Source organism: Delphinus delphis, chromosome 10 (genome assembly GCF_949987515.2).
Source record: "Delphinus delphis chromosome 10, mDelDel1.2, whole genome shotgun sequence".
Taxonomy (NCBI): Eukaryota; Metazoa; Chordata; class Mammalia; order Artiodactyla; family Delphinidae; genus Delphinus; species Delphinus delphis.
The window spans coordinates 97,505,272-97,532,906 of NC_082692.2; the positions used below are offsets into that span (position 1 = coordinate 97,505,272).

General features: G+C 50.2%; 1 protein-coding gene across 1 annotated transcript in view; it reads right to left on the reverse strand.

Annotated features, from left to right (window-relative positions):
* The window catches only part of ATP2B2 (ATPase plasma membrane Ca2+ transporting 2), a 346,709-nt gene that overhangs the window by 170,351 nt on the left and 148,723 nt on the right, over positions 1-27,635 (reverse strand). The window contains exon 3 of the mRNA XM_060023054.1: positions 21,318-21,412. The gene's annotated coding sequence lies outside the window, so the exon portion shown is untranslated. The remainder of the gene's footprint in view (positions 1-21,317; positions 21,413-27,635) is intronic.

Below are 27,635 nucleotides of genomic sequence, written 5' to 3' on the forward strand. Positions count from 1 at the left end.
CACCTTCCTCTCCCTCAGCTTTCCTGCCCTGTCACCGCCATGGGTCAATCTGCAATGACAAAATACAAGAAGGAAATGGACAAGTCTTGACAAACTGTAAGTAGCTTCCTGGATAAAAGGTGCTGTTTCTTTCTGGGGGACTCGGCACAGCAGAGGAGTAGAGCAGGGGCTTGGGGATCAAAGATATGGGATTGAACCCCAGCTCTGCCACTTACTATTGAGCTAGTCATTTGGCCAATTTGAACCTCAGTTTCTACATCTGTGAAATGGAAATAATACCTGCAATTGTGAGAGTGTTGGGAGGCATGAATGAGTAACATAGGCATGTGACACATAGTAGGTGCTCAGCAAAGTCTGGCTTGCTTCTCCGTCCCTCTTCTGCAAGGTGATAACACTTTGAAGCCATAGGAAATCTGGTCTTTGATTTCAAACAAAACGAGAGAGAATCAGAAGATACCATTGGTTCACTTCTTCAGTGTGAATTGAGCACGTACTACATGCCTGGCAGTGTGGGGACTGCCTCCTGGGGCAGGACACTCAACTGCAAAGAAGCGAGGGAGGGAGGGAGGGTCTGAGGAGCCCTGGGGGTGCTGAGTGGTGCCTCTGCCCTGGGTGAGGGCTAGGTAGTGAGTGCCCCACCCATGTGGGGGTGTCTCAGACCTCTCAGAACCTCCCCCAAGGGAGGTAAGCATCTCCTCTGGGCCTTGGTCAGGACTCTCGGCCGCCAGCCCCACAGAGGGATCCCATGAACTCCTGCCTGAAAATCCAGCCCCAACTCAGGTCCTAGAACTACCTGGCTGGAGGCTGGGGGTGTGTGTGGCTGGGGTGTGGGCTCTGAACACACACACTCCTGGATTCAAATCCAGGCTCCATAACTCACTGGCTGTGTGACCTTGGGCAAGTCACTTCACCTCTCTGAGCCTCAGTTTCTTCATCAGCACGATAGACATAATGTCTAGCTCAGAGGATTGTGCTTTGAATTAACTGAGATACTGCATGTAAAATGCTTCACCTGTCCACAGTTAATGGTAGTTTAAAACGGCACACAAGGCCCTCCTCTCTTTCCTTGAAGCAACTGGGACATAAGTATCCCTGCCTGTGAGGCTGGCGCAGCGGCAGTCTTGCCTGGGGTGCTCTGGAGTCACTCCGAGTGGCTCGTGAGAACTGATCATGTCTATGGCCATCTCACGTTGGTAGCTTGCGACCTGCCAGGGTGGGAGCACTTACACCACAGACACCGGCAAACGCTACGTATCAGGGCCCTCACCTCCCTACGAGCCGGTCTAGAACGTTCCCCAGCACACCACCGAGCCCTGGTCAGGAGCGCAAACCTGCTGCCTGGAGTCTGTTGCCTTCCGGGTCTCGGGACCTCTTCTGCCCCGGTTTCTCTCCACCTGCTCCTCCACACCTGGCCACCCTCACCCACCCCAGCGTTGGTAACCTGCCCTTGGGTCTCTCTTATTCTCTGCCACGGGGCTGGCTGAGGATAGCTGCTCTGCCCAGAGGGATTTCGGAGTCAGATGAGGTGAGCCTGGCGAGGCACAGCCCTAGAAGCCTGGTGGCCAGTTATCTTCTCTCTCCCTCGCTCCCTTTTCTGAACCCTTGTCAGCCCTCCTCTCAGCCTCCAGTATCCCAGCCACAACCTTCTCGCTCACACTCTCATCCTGAAGTTCCACGATGCCTGGCACCCACTCCTCTGACCTTTCCATGCCCACCTCTTCTTCCTCCAGCCCCATAAGGCCCATCAGCAGCCAGTGAACCACTGCGTTTGGAGACAGGTGGCCCCGAGGAGGTCCCGGCCCTGGGCCTTTCCCCTGTAACACCGAACAAGCTTCTCGGCCTTTCAGAGACTCCTCGGTAAGGATGGTGATATAAATCGGGCTCTTGCCATGGGTCAGGCACCGTGCCAACAGCTCTACCAGCCGAGCTCATCCTTGTTTCCTCACCTGCAGGATGGGGATGAGAAAACTGTCTGCCCTGGGGACTTGCACGGTGATCCCCATTAATAGCTGGGGTGAGGTTGACTCTATTTGTACAGCGCCGTGCTAATGCTGTTATTCTGCTCTGAAGGGCAATGCTTGTTGAGATCTACAATTTTTAGATGTGTTAAAGAAAAAAAACGCCACAGGCATGTTATTTATAGTCAGCTCCGTACAGGTTTTTATCATTCTTCGCCTGCTCTGCTAAAAATAACAAATGACAAAGGTCACATCTGCTCCCACCTATGGGAGGAATCTACAAAGAATGAGGCTTTCGATTCACTGCCTGGGTGAAGTGAGAATTCCGCTGCTGCAGCCCCTGGAATTCCTCCCCAGGCTCGCTGGGAAGCTTGGGAGGCCTGCTGTGCCTCACTGGGCAGGTGAGTGGGGCCTCAGTCACCTCCTCCCCCAGCCTGGGGAGGGAGATGGCGGTGGGGCATCAGGAGATTGGGCCTTGGTTCCAGGGCTGCAGCGCCGGCCTCAGCTGCCCCGTATTCAAAGTGAGAGGGGCGGAGCCAGTAGGCACTGTGAACTTTCTCCTGACCCTAAATGCAAAGATGCCCTATTCCCTTCCCCTCCACCCTGCACCCCCGTGGACTCACTTACTGAACGTCCATCGGCCCCTGATGATGACAATTGTGCTGATGATGCGAATAATCAGGACAATGTTTGTGGAGCGCTGACGTGGGCCTTCAGGTGGAGTAAGCACGCTGACTCCGTGCACCGTCCCCCCCCCCACCAACCCCAGGTTAGGAAAGTTGGTGACCCCATCTGACAGATGAGGGAGGGGACGGAGCCCCGAGGGTGACAGTGCACGTGCACGGACTGGCACCAGGCAGTGACGGCTCCAGAATGTGACCGGGTGTCTGCCTCCTGGGCATAGCAGGAGGACAGAAACACCCAGAGCTCGCTTTCCCCATCACCAAGGGAGCCATGGTCCCAGCTATGGTGACTCTCATGTAGGCAGGGAGTGGCCGTGGATGGACAAGGGCCTAGGGCAGCCCGGAGGAGGTCCCAGCGAGGGCCTCATTTCTCCTGGTCCTTGCCAGGAAAGGGGGACAGGCACAGAGAGAGTGGAGGTGGGGTGGGGTGCCAGTGCCTGGCCTGTTTGGGGAGGGCGGGGCTGGGCTGTGGGCTGGGAGTGGCAGAGGCCACTGGGACCCCACGGCAAGGGGGCTGGCAGCTCGCCTGGGGACCAGAAGCCCCTACACCTCAGGAATGATGCTTGCCGCCTCCACAGGTATAGCACACACTTCACATCCTTCTTTCACTCAACTCCCTTTTAAAAAACGTATATACCTTCTTAGTATATTATCTTAAGCATTCACAGCCACGAGATCATGGATTTGCTTTGCCAGTTGTGTTTTCCCCCCAAACACATTAAAATAAGTGCTCACTCTCCAGAATGCGGCCCGGGTCTGCCCTTTGCGAACCACAGCTGTGGCCTTGGCCGGCCGGTGGGTTTGAGGCGGCTGATCTGATCTGGGTTACAGGAGGGTTTCGCAAGGTTCACAAGGGGCAGGAGAGGCCTTCCTGGGGGTCGGCCCCTGCCCCATGACAAAGCCCGGGTGCCAGCGTGCCCCCCGCTGGGCACTGCCTGTCGCCCCCCCCCTCCTCCTCAGCTCCTTTCTCTGGGAGAGCGCGCTCCTGGATACACCCTTTTCCAGCCAAGAGCTGCCGCGGCCCGGCTGACCTCAATGATTAACACACATTCCTGGCCTAGTTAGAAAGCCCCTCGCCTCTTGTATTTATAGCCACCTCCGGACTCAGCTCGCGCCTCTGAGGGAGGCCCAGCTCTTCTCTCGCCACCTCTGTGCCGCCCCAGCCCTGCTTGTCCTGACAGGCACTGCCAGACCCTCCTCTTTGAGAGAGAGCAGTGGAGCCGCAATTTCATTCTGGGTAACCGGGGCCAAGTGGTTCCTGCTCCCCAAACCTCATCTGTAAAACGGGAGCCGTCGTACAGGCCAGGCTTTGGTGAGGAATCAGTGAGCTCCTAGTTCTGAAATACGAGTAATGGTTAATGCTTAGGGAGCGCCAACTACATTCTAGGCCCTGTTCTGAGTACTTGGCACGTATGAACTCACTTAATTCTTACAACCACCTTATGAGAGAGATACTATTACTATCACGCCCATTTTGCAGAGGAGAAAACTGAGGCACAGAAAGGTTAGGTGACTTGCCGAAGGTCACACAGCTAGCTGGGATTCAAATCAGACTCCACAGCCTGTGTCCTGAGTGCTCTGCTGAACCTGGCACACAGAGTGGGTCCTCAGCCCCCATGTGTTCCCTGCCTTCGGGGTCTCCTTAATTAGTTAAGGCATGTCACTCATTGCCTGCAATCAAGTGGGCACTGAGTAAACAAATAACGACGGCCACGTGCTGGCTGCGGACATCAGCCCCAGCGAGGAGGTTAGGAGGCCACGGCGAATGAGGGGACAAAGCAGGGAGGGGCTGAAAATCACAGGTGGGACTCGTATCAAGGCACCCCTCCTTACAGAGGGGATGCTGAGTCCCAGATAAAGGAAGCCAGGCGGTGGCAGCAGAGCCCTCAGTTCCCACCCCCACTGCCCCCAGCCATCCCTGACCTTTCTTGCCCTCACATTTCAAAGGGGAAACATGTGCAATAAACGTATTCACATAAAGGTTTTAGGAACTTAGCCACCTTGTCCTATGAATATTTATAGTTACAAATGGGAATTCCAGGAAGGACAAGAGAATGAACATCGTTCAGTGTTTTACTCTGTAAGCGGCACTGGGCCAGGCGCTTTGTAGTCACTCCTTCATTCAACAAACATTGGCTCAGCCCCTGCGCCACGCTGGCTGCTTTATATGTTGCATGTGAGAGGTTGTCACCTGCTTCATCTCCTCACACACCTTCCCCGAGCAGCTCACATCTGGCTGCACCCCAGTCCTTCAAGCCCCCTACCTGCTCCCACATGGTCACCCCGACACGGGGCAGAGGGGCAGCGAGGGAAATGTCCCGTCTTGCTGCTGTTCCTCACATCAGCCCTAAGAGATAAACTCTGTTCTCAGACTCAAGCGAAGCTGCAGCCAGGGCTTCAGAATCCTGGAACGGAGAAGGAGGGGTCGGGCTGCCTGTCCTTAGCCGGAAAATTGATGGCCGACCCTGATTTAGTTAGCTTTTCCGTAGAATCATTGAGGTAAGCCCGTAATTAGCTCAGGGGCCCAGAGGGAGAGGCCGGGTGTGGGAGCCAGCACTGGAGCAGGCGGTAAGGGGGCTGGGGGCCAGCTTTAAGCTCAGACGCCCGGTCCTGCACCGGCGGTGAACCCCTCCGTGCCCGTGGGAGGTGAGTGGAGAGAAATCCTAAGTAACACGGAAGAAGAGATGGGCCGGAGGGGCCAAGAGTGGGCTAGGGACTGTTCCTTTAGGTTGTGATTATGTTGGACCAAACCGCATGACTTGTAAGCACCACGTCACCAGGGGCTCAGGGGGTGGCAGTGAGACCACGCTGCTGCAGACAATCTCTCCGAGGCCCTTGCCGAGGGCCGTGGAGATGCTGCGACAGGGCTGGGTGTTAAAGCAGGATTTCCCAGCTAATAGCAGGGGGAACCCCGTTTCCAGTTCTGAGGAGGAGGCTCCCAGAACAGGGCCTGCACTGCATGTAGGGTAAGTGGGTGTGAGCCAGGCACAGACAGGCTTCAGGCTTCAAGGGCACACACATCCCAGATGGGCAGGGGACCCTTCTACGGGCCCAGACCCCACCAGCCCCACCTTAGTGGGATTCCTGCCGCAGGGATCAGAGCCAGGGCCCCCTTTCAGGAACGCAGCGTGACCAGGAGGTCCCAGACAGGCACCCATAAATAGTCAGCTGAGCAACGGCACAGGGTTTCCAGGCGATCCTCGGGAATAAGACATGGGATCTGGGGCCAGAAAGCCCTTCATTCATGAGCTTTCAACATGAGAACTTTCAGAGACACTAATGAACCTGTACATTCTCACAGCTAGAGGATGGCGTTTTAGTCCCTGAGGGTGGTTTATCCCTTCATCCCAGCGATCTGCCTTCTGATGCTCATTTGCGAGGTGTTTTATGGATGTTACTAAGCCCACCATGTCCAATCAACATAGGAGCAGTGTGGAAATCATGTAAAGAGACTGTGGGAATGGGGGTGACACTTACTCTTCACTGAGGTATACAGCCTAGGTGCTTGTCTCCTGTCATCTGAGATGTAAAGACAAATCGTGAACTCCTTGGGGAGTTCAGTCTGCCTTGGGGAGAACAGAGGAGCCAGAGGTGGCCCCGGGCTACACTTGGAAGGAACGGCAGCAGTGCCACTGTTGGAATGCCTGCTCTGTGTCAGGGCCCATGCGAGGTGCTTTCATCTACATCCTCTCCTACAGTAACTCTGCTGGGGGGAGGGGCAGTGTTAGCTCACTGACAGAAGACGAAACTGAGGGTCAGAAAGGGGAGGTGATTTGCCCAAGGCTACTCAGCCAGAAAGGGCAAAGTTTGGATTTGAATCCCAATCTGTCCGATACCGGAGCCTGTGTTCTTCTATACTTCACAGAGGCGGGTGGTGGGGTTGGAGACTGAAGGACAAGGAGGATTTGAGGCAGAAAGGAACGTGGATGCTAAATTCAGTTTTTAAAATCTAGTCCGTGCACTGGTCGGGAGCCAGGCCACAGGGACGAAGAGTACACGGTGCCTGCCCTCCAGCTCCTCATGGGCCAGTGTACATGCGCCGCTAGGACCTACTTGGCTGGCGTGCCTTCCCGGTGTGTGTCCTGCTAAATCCTGCTTGACCCGTGTTCCCTTCCCAGGTTCAGCAGGAACCCTTCTCCCCCGGCCCTGGGGCTGGTTTCTCTCTAGCCCCCCGCCCTCTGCAAGGTCCGCTGCCCCAGCCTGGGACCTGGCACTTGTCTCGCTGGATGTCTGTGGATCCTCATGCTTCGCAGCAGCCGTGCTCAGCACCACACCACCCCGACCCCCCGTCATAACAATACTCTGTGTGCGGCTCAGAGAGGTTGAATAGCAGGTTCAAGGTCACCCAGCTAGGAAGTGGAAGAGCGGGGATTTCATCTCATGTCTATCGGACTCCATAGCCTGAGGCCTTCCGCATGACCCTGTCTCCCCTGCGGCCCCCATGCCCACCTCCTTCCGCCTCCCAGGTCATTGCACCGGAGGTTACCTGCGTTAGGCATAGGCCCTGCCGAAGCCAGCTTTGCACTTGTTAGATGGAGAGAGGAGATGCATTTTGGAACCCACCCAAGAAAAAGACACTTGAAATAACTTTGCTCTGTAGCTCTTGCTGCCAAAGCGCACTGAACCCCGAAAGGGATCAGGCCTCTGCAGGACTCACATCAGTGCTGCCCATTTGGCTGGGATTTGCAGCTGACAGTGCGCTTTCCAAGTCATTACCTCATAGGTCCTCAGAGCAGCCCTGGGGTGGGTGTCCTGAACCTCCTTTTACAGATGAGGAAGCTAGAGGCTCAGGAAGGTCACAGGGGGTGCTCAAGGTCAGGTCCCCCTGTGGGTGTGACCTTGGATAAGTCATGTTTCCTCTGAAAGCCTCAGGTTCTTCATCTGCAAAGCTGATGATGGTGTTGGCTTCCCAGTGTTGCTCTGAGGGTTAAGGAAGAGAAAATGGGTGGGAGGGTCTAGCATAGAAGCTGACCTATGAGAGGCACTCCACAGCTGGTAGGTCTCCAGACAAAGCTAAGATCACAAACACGTAGAGAGTCAGGGGGAAGAAAGGCCAAGAGCCACAGCTCCTCAAGTCCCCACCTGTGCAGACAGGGAGGCGGGCTGCAGCCGACAATGACAACCACACTGGTTTTTATTGCTTAATCCTCGGCACACGCTGTCTTACTGCATCCTCGTCGTAAGCTGCAGGAGGTTAGTACAATGTTTATCCCCATTTTACAGATGAGGAAACGGAGGCACAGGCAGGTTAAGTAAATGGGAACCAAAGAGCAGTTTTTCAACAGAAAAGAAAAAACAACTCACGTTCAGAGTAGGACAGGTCTGTAAATTAACCCTCTTGCAAAAAAAAAAACAACAAAAAAATCCCTCCAGAACATGCCTCCCCTCATTCCTCAACCCCTTTAGTTCTCACTTAGGCGACTTCCTCTACATAGAGTTTATTGCTAGCTCTTTCCCACAGACTGAGGGTCAGGAACCCCTTGGAATCGTGGCCTCCCATCTGCTGCGCCAGTGCTGGAAGTGACGCTGGGGGTCCCAGCATCCCTAATCTTTGTTAAGGCTTTGGAAGTGGGGAAACTCTGCTTCATATCAGCTGCACCCCTGACGCATGGCGCAGATGGCATCTGGTCAGCAAACATCGTATTTCAAATACGCTACTGGAAGAACCCAGGCGGAGGGGAAAATTCCCCCTCAAGTCTCCCTCCCTCACCTGCTGCAAAGCCTGGTGGATTCCCCGGGGACCCCGTGTCGCTTGCAGCCGGGAGAGGGAAACTAGGAGATTGCTTCTTGCCTCCAATAAAAAGTCAGACACACAGGTCCAAGCATTTCTCTCTGTGCCTCAGTTTCCTTTTCTCTAAAATGCAGGAAAAAAATAATACAAGAAAGCAAACTGGCAGGGCTAGACTGGGGTGGAAGCTGCAAATCAACTGTTTGGGAGAGCAGCCAGCTTAAAATAAATTTGTTTGTTTTACTCAGAGCTTAAAATAAAGTTGAACTAAGAGCCAATGTTTAAAAATTGGGGAATTGTGCAGAATCCAGATTTCTGGCTTCTCTTAAAATATGAGAAATGCTGCTCACCCCGGGGTTGGCTGGAGTAGGTGAGGCCATATAGATGGGCAACTGGTCAGCAGTTCGGCCCTCACCCCATCTGGCTTCGTGAAGGGCAGTTTCCTGCCTGGGTTCAGGAGGTAAGAGAATTTATAACGCCTGGACCTCGATCTCTGGCAAGAGTCAGTGCCTTCCAGAGAGAGGAGTGGGTTTCTGGTACAAAACCTCTCCCAGGTATTTAACAAATACTTGTTATATGCCAGAGGTTGTTTTAAACATACCAGGTATAGTCCCACGGGCTACACACATACCAAACAACCACTTAATTCTCATAACAACCTCGTGAAGCGAGTGCTGCTGTTATCACATCTATTTTACAGAGAAGACACTGGCGCACACAGAGGTTAACTCACTTGCCCAAGGCCACGTGGCTAGTAAGTGGTGGCCTTGGAATTTGATTCCTGGCAGCCTGGCTCCCGAATCTGTGCTCTAACCACTGTGTGAAGCTACCCAACCCCTTTTCTGGGTCAGTGGCCAGTCCTGTGGCTTCATCCAGGTTTCCATGTCCCAATATGAAAACGAAATCATCACCCCTCCCCCATTTCTCCTTCCCTCCTGGCCTATATTTATAACTTCCCTCCCTCGTGTCAATCAGCTCCTTTAATCCTCTCCACACTCCTGTAAGGCACAGGAGCTACCATCATCTCCACTTTCAGATGAGGAATTTGAGGCATAGAGAGGTTGACTTGTCCAAGGTGCTGTGGCTGGAGGTGGCAGGCCCAGGCCATCTGGCTGCAGAGTCTGCACTCCTGGCACCCTTTATTCCCCCCACTCTCTCCCAACCATCCACGCTTTCCATTCATTTCTTCCCCCCTTCATTTCTTCACTCCCCATCCATCCGACGCTCAACTCAGACCCCGTGCTGGCCATGGGGACATGTATCAGGTGTATCGAGGCTGGGGAGGGGGGAGTGGGAAGGCGACACCCTGCTCCCAGAACAGGAACTGCCCATGACCACTCCCTTTGGGGCTGAGGCCAGTGGGAGAACTGGTTGCCAACTGACAGCCCTGGAGAGCTCAGGGGGAAGCAGTAGAGGGAAGCCGGTGGCACCTGGCAGCTTCCTGTAGGGTGAGTCCTCAGCAAGGCACTCAGGATTCAGGGAGACCCTGGCAGTCCTGAACCCACGCCCCAAACCCCAACCTTTACAGCTGAGCACTGACCAGCCTTTCAGTCCTGGCTCTGCCACTGACCTACTCTGGGGCCCTGACGAGTGCCTTCCCCTTTGGGGGACTCAGTTTCCTCATCTGTAAAATAAGGGCATTAGACCACTGGAGGTCAGAAACTGGCAGCTCAAAGGCCAGACCCTGCCCATGGATATATTTTGCTTAAATATCTGAAGAGTGCTTTTTTTTTTTTTAATAGACTTTTTGTTTTAGAACAGTTTCAGATTTACAAAGAATTTGCTAAGAATAGTACAGAGAGTTCCCACCTACCACACGTCCAGTTCCCTTTATTATCAACAGCTTACATTACTATGGTGCATTTTTCACAATTAATGAATCAATACTGATATGCTAATATTAACTCAAGTCCATACTTGAGTCACATTTCTTTAGGTTTTACCTAAAGTCCTTTTTCTCTTCCAGGATCCCATCCAGGATCCCAGATTATATTTAGTCATCATGCTTCCTTAGGTGCCTCTTGGCTGTGATCGTTTTGCAGAATTAAAAAAAAAATTAAATTTGTATGCCTCAGAAGGAATGTTCGGGGTACTAGAAATATTCTACATGTATTTTGATCTGGGTGGTGTAAATATGTGTAAAAATCATCAGATGGTACATTTGAGATCAGTGCTGTGTACATGCTTTAATGTATGTGTATCATGCCTCCACAAAAAAACAACTGAATGGCTCTCTCCAATTTGCCACAGTCCCCAGCACTCCCTATTATCTCACTCAGAATCTATCCTTCTTTATTTCATCTGCTTGGCATCTGTAGTTACCACATGGTATATAAATAAGTCTCTTCTAGTTTACTCATCTGTAAAATGGGTATCATGATATTTTCTACCTGATTAGGCTATGGTCAAGATTAATTGAAATAACATATATAAAGTTCTTAGCACAGTGCCTGGTGCATAGTAAGTGTTCAATAAATGGGAATCATAATAATTATCATTGCTCATGTAATATTTATATTATTAAAACAAGTACATAACTCTTCTTTCTCCTTAAAGCAAACTCCGTCCTCTCTCTCCTCTCCCCCCTCAGCCTCCTCTTGTGTCTCCGTCCCTCCCTGCCAGGGAAGGCCCAAGCTCAGATGGCTAGAAGGTGGAGAGACAGAGGGAAGCCTTCAGAGGTGCCCCAGATCAGCTAAGGAACCAGGAGACCCCTGAGGGTGACCCCAGATCTGTCCTCAACATCCAAGGAAACCTTGGTGGAAGTTGAGGTCCCAATCCTTCCCTTCCTAAGGAGCCTCTTGGAAAACAAGGAGTTCTGCCCTCAAAGGCTGTATCCTGCCCCCCTCAGTGGCCTCCCTGGCCAAGGATCCCTGGGCACAGCGGGAAGCTGTGGGCTTTTGGAGGGGCACTGAGGAAATCACGGGGAGAAGATAGCCTGCCCCAGCTCTCTGCTGGCCCAGCATCTTGGGGGATGCCAGCTTCCCTTGGGTGGTGCCCCCAAACTGTGCCCAGAAGCAATGAGGTCAGTAAAAGATAGGTCTTATATGCTTTAGGGTGACCTCTTGCAAGCGGAAACCAAGCTCTAGGCAGGATGTGCTGAGAGGCGGCGAAGACCAATGAGGTTCAATGAGATGGTGAGGGAAGCAGAAAGAACAGGGACTGGGGGTTAGGAGGTCGGGGCTGGACCCTGTCTTGCCCTCTGACTTGCTGTGTGACTGCTGGCAGGTCCCTTTCCCTCTCCGAGTCTCCCTTTCCTCAAAACATCATCATCAACAACAATGACAACAACAGTAATAGTAACAATAGTGATGATGGTGGTGGTGATAGTGGCTCCCGATTTAAGTATGAAGCACAGGATAAACTTTTACGTGTGAGGCATGATTTCATCCTCGCAAGTATCCCATGGAGTAGACCCTATAATTTTCTCCACTTCACATATGAAAAAATGGGGGTCAGAGGGTCAAGAACTTGTCTGAGGCTTCCAGCTGAAAAGTTTGCAGACACAGGGTTCCAACCCCGGTCTGTCTGATTTGAAGTCTGAGGCTATAACCTAGATCATCTCCTTTGCAGCTGCACCTGTGAATCAGGCAGATAACCTAAGGAGTCTCCTAATTTTCCTTCCAGCGCTGATCAGGCACCCTCTGAAGGTGGGTCCCTTGTTCAGGGAGTAGCAGGGGCAGTGGAGATGCCCAGAGCTATGCGGCTGCATCTACCATCTTATCCGATCTTCGTAACAGCCTTAAGAAATAGGTCCCACTATCACCACTCCCATTTTATAGGGTGGGAAACTGAGGCACAGAGAGCAGAGGTAAATGTGCAAAGTCACACAGGGGTCTGGATTTGAACCTGGGCTATCTCACTCTCGCGCTCACGTTAGCAGCCCTCCGCAGGAAGGGTGCCCAGAGAGCTGAGTGAGGGCCAGAGACTGACCCCGTGGGGCTCCTCATAAACTTCCAAAGGGCGTGCCTGCCCTCCAGCCTCCCTCCCGGCCCAGCACTCACAGGCTTGCGGCCCCTCCCCTTGCACTAAGTTGCTTCCGTCTCAGTGCCCGCCCTGCGCTGGAGTCCCAGGACCCCGAGGGGCCCAGCCAGACCAGGGCTGCGGGCTGTGCCGGTGAACCACTCACCCACACCTGGGCTAGAGATGGTGGCGAATCCCCCGGTGTCCCCGCTGCATCCCAGGCCACGGACACAAACCTCCACTCTGACCTCTTGGCTTCAGCACCGACAGCAACCACAGAAGTCTGCAGCCTGTGGCTATACCCTGTGAGGTGGCCACGGCGCCTGGTCCAGCTGCCAGCAGGGCTGCCTCCCTCTCTGGTCTTGGGACCAGAGAGGGGGAGGCCAGGGTGGGGAGGGGCGGGGGAGCATGGCCGGCCTCCACAGCGCCTATGCTCGGCAAAACAGTGCCACTGCCAAAAGCAGTGTGGGTGGTGAGCACTTCTCTGTGGCCCTGGCTTCCTCCTGGGCTACCGTTCACTTGAGGCTTCTGATCCTATCAGCGGTGCCCTGGCTCCAATCCTGTTACCTGGAAGTCCTTTTGTTCTGAGGACTCCCTGTACAAGTCACTGGTATAGAGTGGCCCTGGGAACGTCGGGAAAGGGCAGCCACCACATGTGCCTCTGGCCAGACCCGAGCATAGAGGCTTCCAACGAAGCAGCCACGTGTGTGTGAGCACTGGGGAGAGGCCAGGCCAGGGGCAGTGGGGAGGGCCTGGACCAAACAGCCTGGATCTCGCCTCCTCCAGGAAGCCTCTCTAGACTAAAGGGAAAAAAGGTGACACAGTCCCCCACTCATCCTGTCTCGTGGCCCCATGACACTCCTCGCTTGTTCCCTTAGAGCGTGCCCGATTCCCTTCTGTCCACTGACAGAGAACAGGAAGAAAACACACCTGTTTCCTGTCGAACGGAGAGCCAGACTTTCTCCAGCATCTCTGGAGAAGAGCAGTTCCACACGAGGGACTTCCCAGCTCCTGTAATCTTCCCCTTTGCGCGCTGACGTTTGTTTTATTTTAAACCTTTCAGGTGTGAGGAACCCGCCCTTGACTATGTTTTTCACTTTTACATGAATTGATATTTTGCTGATCACAACAGCTCCTATTTGACAACCAGTAGAACATCTATGTCGCAAACATATTATTTAGTCACCCTCGCGATTTCCTTTGCTTCTCAGCCTTTTGCTTTTTAAAAGGCAGTTTAAGTCACACAGGTACTAGATGAACACTCCCCTGTTGAACAAAGTTGGTTCAGGGACCACAGTGCTGGCAGCTTGCCTGGGGTGGCTCCTGGGTGGTGATGTGTTTCCCTCTGCTGCCCCTTCCCTAAGTAGCCCCAGACTGCTGCACGTGTCTGGCCTGCACATCTTATTTTCCTGACTGTTTTGTCTCTTGGCTCTTCCAGCAGAAAAACTCCCTCCCCTGCCACCTCATAACTTGTACCCATGGCCTCCTTGCGCTTCCTCTCCTCAACAAGTACTCAACACCCACTGTGGGTCAGGGACTAGGGAGACAGGGGTAGGAAGACTTGGACTCTGCTCAAGGAGGGCGAGAGGCTCATGAAAACTCTGACGTTGATCCGTGTGCTCAGAGAGGTTAGATCATTTCCTCTGGGTCACACAGCCAGGAGGGAATAGGGCATGAAGGTCAGACTTATTTGAGTTAAGGTCCAAGCAAGCTCTTTCCACTGACCCACTCCTTCTAGGGAGTTAGGATCTAGTGGGAGAGATGTAACTGAACAGCCAAGTAAAACACAATAGGATACATTCTACAACAGAGACGTATCTGAAGAGCTGCAGGGACAGAGGGTGAGTGGTTAATTTTCCTGGGGATGGAAGTCCTGCTGGGGATGTTTCAGGGGAGGTGAAACCCGAGCAGGGTCTTCAATTAAGCTTAAGAAATCAGATAACTCATGTGGTTAAAATTGTGTGTAAACTAAAAGTCATAATGCCCTGAGTAAGGAGCACTGGGTTTATACATGCATAAAACGCCTGAGCACAAGGTGTGTGAACTGGGTGCCGTCTCTGCTCTGGGTCACGCAACAGGTAGTGAGGTCCCTGTCCCTGGAGGTAACCAGCAAGAACTTAAAAAGTTACCAGTCATTGGGTGGGGTTGTTGAGGAGTTCTTTGGTTCCTTCTAACAATAAGATGCTACAAGTTTTTATTGTTCTTCCCTACTGAAGGGAAGGCAGGTCCCTTCTTATTTCTCCCGCTGACCCTGGGGAGGGGGCACCCTCGACCCCAGGCAGGCCAAGGCTGAGAGTGAGGCCTGAGGGAGCTCAGGAATGCCTGGGACCCCAGTGGCCTTTGACCCCATTGGACTCTGACGCAGCAAATAGTTTTGAGCAATTACCTACCAGGCCCTTGCATATTGGTAACCTCAGTAGCCCCCATGCCAGCCCCTGAGGCAGGGGGTGCTGCGCCCAGTCTACAGACAGGCAAATTGAGGCACAGAGAGGAAAGGGCCCCACACTGAGTGACTGACACTGTCTGGTCTTTCCAAGCCTGAGCACAGTGCTTCTGCTACTGCAGCTGCCAGCACCCAGCGTCGACCAAGTGAAAGGACAGACCCGGAGGGCAGGACCCCTCCCAGACCGGGCCCAGGGGGTTCTGCTCTTGGCACCTGACGTTGGGCATCTGGCCTGTCTGCATGATGCCAGGAGCCCCGCAAAGGGGGGCAAGGCCTGTCATGCAATCAGCTGGTGGGGTTGGGGGTGTGGCGGGGGAGAGGCTGGGGTGGGCACGTGGCCTACAGAAGCGCCTTTGGTCCTCATGACAACACTGTGACCTGTTTCTAGATCAGTCAGCTAAGGCCCAGAGAGGGGAGGTCACTTGCTCAAGGTCACCCAGCAGGGCCAGGTATGAACCCAATGTCCATGCTCTCTCTACCACGCCACGTGCCCACGCTACTTCCTACCTATTTTCTTGTTTCATTCTCACCTTGGTGCAGTGCGGTGAGCAGAATTCCCCCAGAGGCAGTGAAAAGGCACCAACAGTACCATCTCAAGGCTCAGGGTCAGACCTCACTCCACAGCAAGAGTTGCAGAGAAAGGCTGACTTGAAGGCAGCCCACCCCTAGCCTTCCTGCCCACAAGCCCACCACGAGTGCACTAGTGGCTTCTGTTATGCATCTTCTTCTACTGCGGCTCCACTCTGAGAATAGAAATGTCCCTGGGACATTTACCTCCCTCCCCCAGAAGGGGTAAAACATTCTGCCCCCTGGACTTCAACCTGGGTGAGCGGATCCCATAATACATTCAGCTGCACAAGTACTTGTCGGGTGCCGAGCACAGGACATGGCATGTGCGAGGCGCTGGGCGGTGTCCCCATGAAGATGCTTTTGCCTCCAGCATGCCGGAGGTGGCCTGGGTACCTGGAGATGGGTAGGGAGCATCTGACTGGCATTCTCAGAGCCTTTGAGATGGCCAAGAAAGGAATGGGGTATGAGAATTTAGGGCACCTGGTGAGGCACAAACTCAGACCTCTGGATGGCTGCATGAGGTCAGAGTCTCCAGGAACCTCGCCACGGTCACCCTGAGCCAGCAGGCCTGTGAGCAGTGGGGAGCAGTTGCCCCAGCTCACTCAGTGAGCTCCTGGCAGAGCAGGCCTATGGGCTGGGAGGTTTCTTCTGCCCGGCCAGACGCTGGACTCCCTGGAGGACACCCCAAGAGCCACATGGAGCTTGCCAGAGCCCGTTTGGTCCAACAGCCCTGCTGGCAGGGGAAGAAACTGAAGCCCAGGGAGAGAAGAGGGAGCATGCCGACTGGATGCCCAGCACTGCACGAGCCCTTTAGAGATGGCCCTCACTCGTGAGGTAGGAACCATCTCCACTTTGTACATGGGAAGCTGAGACTGGAAAAGTGCAAGATTCACCTGGGATCAGAGAGCTCAGACTGGCAGCGTTGGGACTCGGCCCAGCACCCAGGCCTGCTTGCGCCGAGTCCAGGGCACTCCTACCCAGTCACGGCGCGTTTGGAAACGGATTCCTGGCTCTCAGTGCAAGTGAAGTGGGCACCTCCAATATTCAAGGTGGGGGAGCTTATTTTAAGAATGGAGATCAGGCAAGAAGGTGGGGTCTACTACTGACCCCTCACTCTCCAGGGACCCGGGCTGGGGGTGCCGTGGGGATGATGGGCTCGGGGTTCCCCTGCACTTCCTGTGTACACAGAGGCCCAGGAGTGGGTCTCATCCCAGAATGACAGTTGAGTGACTGATTAGTTATCTGACCACGGAAAGAGCAGGTGAGGGTTCTCTTGTGGTCCTGGGAGCACTCATGTCCACCTGCAAGGAGACAAAGGCTTCCTTCCCGGGAAGGAAGCCTCTTCCCCTCACCTCTAGAAGATCATTGCTGGGAAGGACCCTGGTGCACTCCTATCTGTCCTGTGGCCTTCCCCTGTGACCGCATCAACAGCTGGGACCATGGCTTCCCATGTTCCTGGAGTCCATTTCACAGTCAGGGCTGACCAAGGGCTTGGGTTCAAACCCACTTGCTCTTCATATAAGATAATGGCTGAGAGAGCCAGACTGGGGTGTGTTAAGGCCAAGTGTTCATGAGGGATCTACTGGAAGCTAAGGAGTCAGTGATTTTGAGGACACCGTTCTTTTAGAAAATGATGTAAAATGTTCTTTGAGCCTATTTCAGAAATGTCGTGAATGAACCTGGAGCCCATTCAGAGTCTGCTTCAAACAATTAGGAGGGTGTTGTGTGTCCCCCAAAAGGGATGTTGAAGTCCTAACTCCCAGTACCTGTGAATATGACCTCATTTGGAAATAGGGTCTTTTCAGAGGTAAGCACGTTAAGAGAGGGTTATTAGGGTGAACCCTGCCCCTACAGGACTGGTGTCCTTATAAAGGGGAAATTTGGACACAGAGATAGACAAGCAGAGAGGGAAGATGATGTGCAGGTGGGGATGGGGTAATGCATCCACAAGCCAAGGATCATCAAGGATCATGAACCTTCCAACCACTAGAAGCTGCAGGGGAGGCCGGGAACAGAGTCTCCCTCCCGGCCCTCAAAAGGAATCGACCCCGTGATGCCAGACTTCCAGTCTCCAGGTCTGTGAGACGCTAAACGTCTGCTAATTTAAGCCACCCAGCTTGTGGTGCTTTGTCACAAGAGCCCCAGCAAACTAACACAGGTGGCAACGTGTTCCCAGTGTTTGTACGGTTCAGAGAAACTGATGTGCTTCCAGTGGGAAGGGGTCCGGGGTCCTCACACCTGAGGCAACCGTTCCCACTGGGGCCGCCGGGGGCAGAGACCCACTGAGCAGCAGGTGACACTCCATGCCCTGAGATGTCCTCTCCCACTTAATCCTTCCAACAGTCTCAAGAGGGAGGGCTTCTTACTCCCATTTTAAAGACATAAAACTGCAGTGGCAGAAATTTAAACGCCTTGCCAAGGATTGCATGGTCAGGACCTGAAACCCGCAGGAGAGCCGTGGAGCTTGGTCGTCTGCCACGCCCACCTCCCCAATACAGAACCTGTTTTGAGGAGTTTCCGGGGCTTGGGGTGCGTTGCCCCAGCCTCTCTGCTCCATCCCTGGTATTGCAGACTCTTGGGCAGACTGGCCAGGGCATGGGCCCATGTTTTTCTCTGTTCTCTCATTGAGGAGAACAGGATGCAAGGAAAGGATGAGATGTTTACGAATCGGCGAATCTTTAAAAGCCCTTATGTGTGTAAGTTTCCACCTTTCACACAGCACTTTCGCATGCATTGTTCCCCGGCCCCAGCACTGCCCCTCAGATGGGAATTACCGTCCACCTCTGAAGGACGGCTGACTTACTTGTAAACTGGCCTTAGTTACGACGGCCTAATATGTTGCTCTGATGTGGAAACTCTGCGTTGGATTGATTTATAGGGAACGATGCCTGTAGTTTTTACTTAAAAGAGGTTCCACTGGGACTGTTTTGGGGGTTGTTCCTGAACAGACTTGGAGTAAACATTTCCCATGGACGTTCTCTGGCTTGATGAACCCCTCTCGGTTCACTTCTCTCTGTACGTGCCTGTCGGCAAAGAGAGTGGTGGGATTTCTCCATTCTGTTGTCAAGGACTTTCTCTGCTCAGGCCGCACTGGCTCATCTTGGCAGCTATAGGAGGGCCAGGCTCTGGGAGGCCTTCTGCTTTGGCCACTGAGGAGCCAGCAGGCTCTGTGGGGGACAGCTCAGCCCTTCGTGGTCTCCCACAGGCTCCCGGAGGGCCTGCCCCACCCACAGGCCTGGGGCCTGGCCCCAGACTTGGAAATGCAGATGGCGCCAAGTCAGATCGTAGGTGGTCCACTTCCCCCAACTTACACTGCATTTTGCTAAAAGCCTGGACTCTGGAGCCAGAACTCCCGGTTTCAAATCCTGGCTAGGGTAAGCTCCATGCTTCAGTTTCTCCTTCTGTAAAATGGGGATAATGGTCGTGCCTGCCTCATGGGCTGTTGTGAAGGCGAAACGATTAGTGTTTTTTTAAAGCACTTAGAGTAGGGCCGGGCACATAGCCAGCACCATAGTTAAGTGACTGCTCTCATTATTGCTATTGCTGTTATTGTTATCAGTTCATTCAGCCAGCATGGACTGAGGGCCATACGTGCGGAGTCAGATGGACGAGGTTCAAATCCCACCTTTGCTACTAACTCGCTGAGCAACCCTGGGCATTTCACTTCACCACTCTGCGCCTTGGTCCCCTCCCTCTTCTGTGAAATGGAGATAATGAACGTACATATATCACAGGCTGCTGGTGAGGATGAGGGGCTCGGCCCAATGTCTGGCTCACAGCCAGTAAGTGCTTAGTAAATCCTAGGTACTATTATTATCATCAATATCAGAGTTACTGTGATTCCTGCAGGCTCAGGCCAGGCCCTCCACAGCTGCCCTGGGAGAAACACCTTGGACAGATCCTTTAGCATTTGGGGCCCGGTCAGCCCCTCCTGTGCCTTCCCTGGAGTCTCCCTGCCCACCCCCAGCACTCCAGCCCTAGAACCTCGACCCCGCTCTTCCCTGCATGCCTGCCACCTCCCAGTCCTCTCCCAGATGCAGAAAGATGTCTTCCTAACATTCAACAGATTGCTAGAGCCCTCCAACAGCTTTGCCGCTGCACACAGACTGCAATTCCAATTCCTCATGGGGGCCCTCTCGGTCTGGCCCCAACAATTCTGGCAGAGGGGTATCCCTCTGCCTGAGTAGCCTACATGGGGCCCTCACTCACCCCTCCCCAGCCCACTGCCTTTCTCGCTCTTCCTCAACCCCACCAGGGCCACTTGCTCCTTGCCCCCGTCCCCATCCGCCTGGAATGCTCTCCCCACCACCCTGACCTCTGCATGGCTGGCTGCTTCTCCCATCGGGACCTCTGGTCAGAAGTCCCCTCCTCAGGGACTGCCCGCCGGTCCCCACCCTGCAGCCCTGTTTTGTTTTCTTCACAGTGCTTACCACGCCCAGAAGCCATCTTCTGTATTTATTTGGTCTCCTGTATGAGGACCAAGTCTCATGTGTTTCATACTCGAAGGCACCCCAAGGGTGAATCAGAGTGTAACAGAGACTGCACACAGAGGATGCTCAGTAAACACTCATAAACAGATAAACAGGTGGCCAAGCCCCGGCTCCAGGCATCCTTTAGGGAAGAGCTAATGCATCTTTGTTGTTATATAATAAAAGAGGTGGAACCCCAATGGTGAAAATTCCACGACGTTTTTGCCAACCATAAACCTGGGAAGCCTTTCAACCCATCTTGGGAGGAGGAGGGGGGTGTCACCTCTTTACCCCGTAATGGCTCATAGATGGCTCTCCTCAACCTCCTTCCCCACCCACACCTGTCAAAAGCTGCTGGGTTTAGACGCCCGTGTTTCTGTTCCGAATTACCGATTGTTTAATATTCAAGAGATGGCATTAAATAAATATGTGCACAATTATGTAATGTGTTTGGAGACAACCTGGTTAGTCCCAAAGTGCTTGGGCAAGAAACAAAACTTCGGCATGGTAAGAGATCTGGGTGATCTCTGAGGGCTGAGGAGAGAGGCATGCAGCTGGTCTGCCTGTCTGCTTCCTCCCTTATGTGGGTCTGGAGTCACTCATCTTCCTCGATGCCGGCAGGGTAGGGTAATAGAAAGTGAGCTCAGAATCTCTGAGTTGCACCCTGGCTCTCCCAGCTCCTGGCTGAAAGTTACTTCTCTCTGGGTCTCAGTGTTCTCACCTGTGAAAGGGCTGACGACACCTTCTGGGAAGGTCAGCTGAGATCCTGACTCTGAGCTCTAGCTCAGAGGCTGTTCTTTCGGAAGGTAAGTTGCTTCTGATGCTCAAAGATGAGCAGTGTGACCTCTGTTCCCTGACAGGGGTGGGTCTGGGGGAGCAGGCATGGACTTTGAGGTTCTTAGGTATATAACGCAGGGCGGATCGAGCAAGGCAATAACAGAGGCCCAAAGAAAGGGCTTTGGGAGAACAGAGGAAGGTGTGGTTAATCCCAGCTAGGAGCCAGAGAAATCTCACAGAGCTGCAATATGGGCTGGCTCTGGAAGGCTAAGCGGCATTTTGACCCCAGAGAGGGCTGCCCCATTTAACTAACGTGCACTAGGCAACTAGCATTTATTGAGCACCTACTTTGTTCCAGCTACTCTTCTAATCATTTTACATGGATTATCTTTGCTTGACCTTGACAAGAGGGAGATGCTGCTGCCGCCCCATTTTACTGACGAGGGACCTGAGACTCAGTTCACTGTGTGCAGTGATGCTGCCTTCCTTCTACGCTTCCTAGCTGTTCTCCCTATTCAAACGCAGAGACACGTGGGGGGATTTCCCCACACCTGCACAATGGTGCATAAATAATTCAAGTGTCCCTGCTAGAATGGCAGAAGGAAGGCAGCTGCTGTCAAACACTGTTTTCCTGCTTATCAGACCCTCCATCAGCACTCCCTGCAAGGGTGCTCTCTTTCCAGATCTTCCCCATCTCCAGCTCCAGCAAAACCCCAGTCTCCAACTCACCCCTCCACGTCTTCTGGTTAAATGAAAGGCGTCAGGGTTTGGAAAATAGGGCCCATGTCTTGCCAGCTCTGGGGACTGGGTGACGAAGTTCAGCTCTGGAAAAGGGGAGATGGCATTGGTTAGGGGTGGGTGACCCAATGGGGACTCAAGTCAGGAAGGAGTAGGAAGGGAACAGCGGTGTGGAGCGTCCCCTGTGTGCTGGCACTGGGCTAGTGCCAGGGTCAGGTCGGGTGGAGACGGAAGAGAAGCAGGGGAACGCTGCCCCTGCCTTCTCCATCAAGACCTGCCTGGGGGGCTTCCCTGGTGGCGCAGTGGTTGAGAGTCCGCCTGCCAATACAGGGGACACGGGTTCGTGCCCCGGTCCGGGAAGATCCCACATGCCGCGGAGTGGCTGGGCCCGTGAGCCATGGCCGCTGAGCCTGCGCGTCCGGAGCCTGTGCTCCGCAACGGGAGAGGCCACAACAGTGAGAGGCCCGCGTACCGCAAAAAAAAAAAAAAAAGAAAGAAAAAAGACCTGCCTGGGTGGGCTTCATCCCTCCCAGGCCCCATCTCAGGGGAGCTAGTCTACTGCCAGCAGGCTGTCAAGGTGGGGTCTCCCTGTCCTCTGTCTGCTGTCTGGTGTGGCCTGCAAGGGCAGAGGGAGTGAGGCAGAGTGGTCATGGGCATGTGCTCTGGAGAGACAGAGGCTCTGGGGCTCGTGGCTGAACCTTTCCAAGCCTCTGTTTCCCCATCTGCAGGATAGGATAATAATATCTATTTTTACATGCACTTGTGTGTACGTGCGTGTGTGTGCGTGCAGTTTTATCATGTGTGTAGTGTTATGTAGCCACAATCACAATCAAGATACAGAACTTTTTGCCACCATAAGCTTCCTTGGGCTGTCCCATTATAGTCAGCACCTCCCCCCACCGCGCCGCATGCATCCCTAACTCCTGGCTATCATGAATCTGTTCTCCAATAATGCTGCTTTTTTAATGATATCTATAAATGGAATCATGCTATGTGCGACCTTCTGGGACGGGCTTTTTTCACTCAGCACAATTCAGTGGAGATTCATCAGGTTGTTGTGTGTCTAGACAGTTCAACCCTTTTTATGGGTGAGTACCACTCCCTCATGTGGGTGGACCGTAGGTAGCTTAATCATCTATTAAAGGACATCTGGCTTATCTCCAATTTTTGGCAATTATTAGTAAAGCTACTATAACCTTCTGTACAGGGTTTTTGTGTGAACATAAGTTTACATTTATTTGGGATAAATGCACAATAGGACAGTTATTGGGTCACATGGTAGTTGTATATTTAGTTGTTTTTTTTTTTAAAACAAACTTCCCAATGGTTTTATAGTACCAGTTTACATCCTGCCTACGATGTACGAGTGAAGCAGTTTTTCTGCATCCTCACCAGCATTTGGTGGTGTCATTTTTTATTTTAGCTGTTCCGACAGGTGTGTAATTATATCTCACTGTGGTTTTAATTTGCCTATCTTTAATGACTAATGATGTTGAACATCTTTTCATGTGCTTATTTGCCACCTGTATATTCTCTTCATAGAAATTTCTCTTCATGATTTTTGTCCATTTTCTAATTAGATTGTTTGATTTCTTTTTATGGTTGAGTTTGGAGAGTTTTTTATACATATCAGATACCAGTACTTTGGGAGATTTTGTGGTTTGCAAATATTTTCTCCCAGTTTGTAGCTTGTCTTCATCTTTTTAACAGGGTTTTTTTGGTTGTTTGTTTTTGTGGATCATGAGCTTTTAACTTTGGTGAAATCCAACTTATCATTTTTTTTCTTTTATGGATCATGCTTTGGGGTCAAGCTTAAGAACTCTTTGCCTAGCCCTAGATCCCGGAGATTTTCCCCTTACATTTTTCCCCTAAAAGTTTTATAGTTTTAATTTTATAGTTAAGACCATGACCCATTTTGAGTTAATTTTTGTATAAGGCATAAGACTTAGATAGGTTTTTGTTTGTTTGTTTGTTTGTTTTTCTTTATGGATGTCCTATTGCTTCAGCACTAGTTATTGAAAAGGTTATCATCTTTCCTCCACTGAACTGCTTTTGCACCTTGGTCAAAAGTCATTTGGGCTTATTTGTGTGGGTCTACTTCTGGGTCCTTTATTCCATCCCATTGCTCTATGTGTCACCTCTCTGTTGATACCACAAAGTCTTGATTTCTATATAATAAATCTTAAAATCAGGTAGACTGACTCTTCTTACTTATTCTTTTTCAAGACCATTTCAGCTATTCTAGCTCCTTTGCTGTTCCATATAAATTTTAGAATAACCTTTTCTACATCTACAAAAATGTTGGGGGATCTTGGTAGGAACTGCAGAGAACTGACATCTTTACTATGGTGAGTCTTCCAATCCATGAACATATATGTTGCTTCATTTTTTTAGATATTTTTTAATTTTTTTCATCAGTTTTTTTTTGTAGTTTTCAGCATACAAATCTTGTACATGTCCTGTTAAATTTACACCTAAGTATTTCATTTTCTGAGTGACTGTAAATGGCGCTGCATTTTAAATTATTGTGCCCACATGTTCATTGCTAGTATACAGAAATACAATAGATTTTTGTATGTTTATCTTGTACCCTATGACCTTCCTGAAATCACTTATTACTCCTAGGAGGTTTTTTTTTCTTTAATAGATTCTTTTGGATTTTTCATGTAGATGATGAAGTTAGCTGCAAATACGGACCGTTTATTTCCTCCTTTCCAATCCATACTCCTTTTCTTGTCTTGTTGCATTGGCTAGAACTTCCAGCACGATTTGAATATAAGCGGTGAGAGCTAACATCTTGCCTTATTCCGAATTTTAGGAGAAACCATTCAGTCTTTAACCATTAAGATAATATTACCTGTAGTTTTTTGTAGATGTTCTTTATCAAATTGAATGAATTCCCCTCTATTCCTATGTTTCTGAACATTATACCATGAATGGTTGTTGAATTTTATCAAATGTTTTTCCTGCATTGATGGATTTATCATGTGATTTTTCTTTAGACCATTAACATGGTCAATTATACTAACTGAGTTTTAAATGTTGAACCAACCTTGCATTCCTGGAATAAACCCTATTTGGTCATGATGCATAATTGCTTTTATACATTGCTGAATTTTATTTGCTAATGTTTCATTAAAGATTTTCACATTATATTGATGAGGGATGTTGGCCTGTAGTTTTTCTTTTTGATATTGTCTTCGTCTGGTTTTGATATCAGGGTCATTCTAGCTTCATAAGATAAATTGGAAAGTGTTCCTTCCTCTTCTGCTTACTGGAAAACATTGTGTAGAGTTGGTGTTAATTTTTTAAGCATTTGGTAAAATTCTCCAGTGAAACTATCTGGTCTGGGGATTTCTTTTTAGGGTATTTAAAAATTAAAATTCCTCAATAATTATAGTGCTATTCAAATTATCTATTTCATATGGGTGAACTGTAGTAGTCTGTATTTTTTGAGGAACTGGTCCATTTCATTTAGGTTGTCAAATCTATGTGCGTAGAGTTATTCATAGTATTCCCTTACCATCCAATTGTGTACTTGCAAGGTCTATAGTGATATCACATTTCATTTCTAATTTTGGTAATTTCTCTCTTTCCTTCTCTTTCTTTCTCTCTCCCTGTTAGTCTTGCTAAAGTTTTGTCAATGTTGTTGATATTTTCAAAGACTCAGCTCTTTGTTTCATTGCGTCTTCTCTATTCATTTTCTGTTCTCAATTTCACTGATTTCTGCTCTTTATTATTTCCTTCCTCCTGCTTGATTTGGGTTTATTTCGCTCTTCCTTTTTTATTTTGTCAAGATGGAGCTTAGATTATTGATTTGAGGCTTTTCTCTTTGCTAATTATGCATTTAGTACTATAAATTTCTGTCTCAGCACTGCTTTAGGTATGTCACACACATTCTGATATGTTGTATTTTTATTTCAATTCAGTTCAATATATTTAAAAATTTTTCATTTAGACTTTATCATTGACCCATGGATTATTTAGATGTGTATTATTTAGCTTCCAAGTGGCTGGAGATTTTTCTGTTATCTTTCTATTATTGATTTCTTGTTCGATTTTACTGTAATTGGAGAACACATTCTCTTTGATTTAAATTCTAATTTTGCTGAAGTTTATTTTATGTCCCAGAATATGGTCTATCGCGGTGTATGTTCTGTGGACACTTGAAAAGAATGCGCTCTATAAATGTTGATTTGATCCTGTTGGTTTACGGTGTTGTTGAGTTCTTCTATATCCTTGCTCTGATATTCTGTCTAATTGCTCTATCGATTATTGAGAGAGGGGTGTTGAAGTCTCCAACTATAATTGTAGTCAGTTCCATCACTGTTTGCTTCACATATTTTATAGCTCTGTTGTTTGGTGCATATACATTTAGGATTGCTATATCTTCTTGGTGGCTTGACTCTTTTACTATTATATAATATTCCTTTCTTACTCTAGTAATTTTCTTTGCTCTGAAGTCTACTTTATCTGATATTAATATAGCTACTCCTATTTTCTTTTGATTAATGTTGGTAGGATATACATTTTGTCTATTCTTTTACTTTCAGCCTGCCTGTATTATTATATTTGAAGTGAGTTTCTTGTAGATAGTGTATGGTCAGGTCATGTTTTTCAAGCCACTCTGTCAATATTAGTCTTTTAATTGGTCTATTTAAACCATTTACATTTAATTTAATTATTGATACATTAAACTTTAAGTCTGCAATTTTAATTTTTGTTTGCTACTTGTTCTTTCTACGTCACTTAAAACTACATCAGAAAGTGTTATAATTTTTGCTTCAATTGTCAAATATAATTTGGAAAACTCAAGAAGAGAAAGAAAGGGTCAATTGCATTTACCCATATTGTTGCTTACCATATTTTTTTTCCTTCCTGATGTTCCAAGATTCTTTTTTTTTTTTTCTTTAGTATGCAGGCTTCTCACTGTTGTGGCCTATCCCGTTGCGGAGCACAGGCTCCGGACGTGCAGGCTCAGTGGCCATGGCTCACGGGCCCAGCCGCTCTGCGGCATGTGGGATCTTCCCGGACTGGGGCACGAACCCACGTCCCCTGCATCGGCAGGCGGACTCTCAACCACTGTGCCACCAGGGAAGCCCCAAGATTCATTTTTTATTGTTTATTTTCTGTTTAGGAAACTTCTTTTAGCACTCTTTTAGGGTAGGTCTTCTGGCAATAAATTCTCTCAGTTTTTCTTCATCTGAAACTGTCTTGATTTCCCCTTCATTCTCTTGTTTGTTTGTTTGTTTTTTGCGGTACACGGGCCTCTCACTGTTGTGGCCTCTCCCATTGCAGAGCACAGGCTCCGGACACACAGGCTCAGCGGCCATGGCTCACGGGCTCAGCCGCTCCGCGGCAGGTGGGATCTTCCCAGACCGGGGCACGAACTTATGTCCCCTGCATTGGCAGGTGGACTCTCAACAACTGTGCCACCACGGAAGCCCCCCCTTCATTCTTGAAGAATATTTTTGCTGGATATAGGATTCTGAGTTGACTTTTCTTTCCTTTCAGCATTTGAAAAATGTTGTGCCACTTCCTTCTGGCCTCCATGGTTTCCAATGAGAAATTCACTGTCACTTGAATTGTCTCCCCCTTATAGATGAGGTGTCATTTCTCTCTCACTGCTTTCAAGACTTCTGTTTTGTTTTTAGTTTTCAGAAGTTCACCTATTTTTTACCTTGGTGTGGATTTTGTTGAGTTTATTCTCTTTGGAATTTTGCTCAGCTTTACGAATCTGTAGGTTTACGTTATTTGCCAAATTTGGGAAGTTTTCAGCCACTATTTCTTCAAGTATTTTTTCAGTTTCACTTCCTCTCTTATCTCCTTCCAGGAGTCCAACGACATAAACATGAGATCTTTTGTTACAATCTCACAGGTCCCTGAGGCTGTGTTTACTTATTTATCTTGTGTCTATTTTCTCTTGGTTATTCAGCTTAGGTAACTTCTATTGTCCTATATTCCGGTTCAGTGATTCTTTCCTCTGTCCCCCCGGCCTTCAGTAAAGCACATCCATTGAATTTTTCTTTTAAATTTCAGTTATCATATATTTCAGTCTAAAATTTCTATTTTGTTCTTCTCTGTGCTTCTGTTTCTTTGCTGACACACTATTTTTTTCATTTGTTTCAAGTGTGTTCATAGCTGTTTCTTGGAGCATTTTTATTTTATTTATTTATTTATTTTTTTTGCGGTACGTGGGCCTCTCACCGTTGTGGCCTCTCCCGTTGCGGAGCACAGGCTCCGGACGCGCAGGCTCAGCGGCCATGGCTCACGGGCCCAGCCGCTCCGCGGCATGTGGGATCTTCCCAG